Source organism: Castor canadensis, chromosome 8, assembly GCF_047511655.1.
Source record: "Castor canadensis chromosome 8, mCasCan1.hap1v2, whole genome shotgun sequence".
NCBI classification, from domain to species: domain Eukaryota; kingdom Metazoa; phylum Chordata; class Mammalia; order Rodentia; family Castoridae; genus Castor; species Castor canadensis.
Window position 1 is genome coordinate 1,491,370 of NC_133393.1, and position 1,478 is coordinate 1,492,847.

General features: G+C 39.0%; 1 non-coding gene across 1 annotated transcript; it reads right to left on the reverse strand.

The window, feature by feature from the left end:
- Positions 1-717: 717 nt before the first annotated feature.
- Trnaa-ggc (transfer RNA alanine (anticodon GGC)) lies at positions 718-789 on the reverse strand. The gene has a single exon. It is a non-coding gene; the product is annotated as a tRNA-Ala (tRNA).
- Between the last annotated feature and the right edge of the window lie 689 nt (positions 790-1,478).

The window sequence follows — 1,478 nt, forward strand, 5'->3', positions numbered from 1 at the left end:
AGCCCCTTTCCCCTGGGAAACTAATGTACATGCTAATAGACTGCCAGGAAACTGTTTCTGATACTCAGTCCACATTTTCTTTGCCTTAATTGCATTCCATTGCTACATTCTAAACAAATTTCCCTCCTCCTTGTACCCCATGTATTCTCGTCTGGGGCCATTTCAATTTGGCGGAGCTTTGAGAATTGAATTGCTTTTGTTCTTTGCTTCTCCTGGAAGTCAAACTTTTTTGTTTCTCGTTTACTTACTTGATATTCTGGAAATTCCCTTGCTGTTGGCTATTACAGAGAGTGTCACAAGACTGCCATTTATTAAGGAAGGTCTGAGCAGACAAGCATAGGAAATGGTATTTGCTTCTTTGTTTGAATGCAGGGACTCAGTTAATACTGCACTGAGTGTGTATTTCCACGCAATTTATTTTCAAACAGACAGTCACGGTACAGATTGTATTTTTCACCTACTTATAGATTTTTTAAATTGGTGTTCTTCAAATTGTTTATCTCCTCTTAAATTATATTTTCATTTCTCGTATACATTTCTGTCTTGCATTATAATATTTTCTGTCTCTAAGCACCTTTTTCTTTGCTTTTCTTTTTGTTTGTCTGAGACAGTCTTGCTTTGCCAGGCTGGCCTTGAACTCTTGATGCTCAGCCTCCTGATTGCTGGGACTTCAGCTGGCAGCTTCTCCCTCCTCCACCTCCTCCTCTTCCTCCTTCTTTGTGATACTAGGGATTGAACCCAGGATTTCATGCATGCCAGGCAGGTGCTCTACCACTGAGCTACATCACCAGCCCTGCCTTCACATCAGTAAACATTAACAAAGTAGCAAACAGCTCAACTTTCCTGCTAAACAGTAAAATAAAAAATGCACCCTAAAACAAATATCACTAATCTCAAAGCTGCTTATTGCTAAATGTTTTACCTATTTGTAATAAATAAATCAAAAATTGTCACATTTTTAATATCTGCAATCATTTTCACATCTGCTCTTGGTTAATGCTGGGTTTTTTTAAACTAATACTTAATTTCCACTGTTGCTTTGAGCTCCAGGAGTCATTCGGTGCATGCTGGGGTTCACACCCATGGCATGCACACGCACACACGTGCATACACACACATGCACACACACATGCACAAACGCACACACACGCACACACATGCACAAATGCACACACACAAACACTCACAACAGCAAATAAAGTACCCTTTTCATTATGTCTCATCTTCTCATGACACTTTAGGAAAATTTATGGGTGTTTAAATTTGAATTTTGAGCTCTAAAGTAATAGGATATAGTCAAGCATTCCTAGATTTCAGTCATCCTCAATACTGACATAGAAAAACATAACCAATAGAAGAGTTTCATCCACTGGAGGACAGAAAAAGAACGCCCCATGGCGATTTGTTAATGTGTTGTTGATGGAACCACATTTTCTCCAAAATCTTATTAAGAGGGGAAACTTGAGATGCTTCTACCT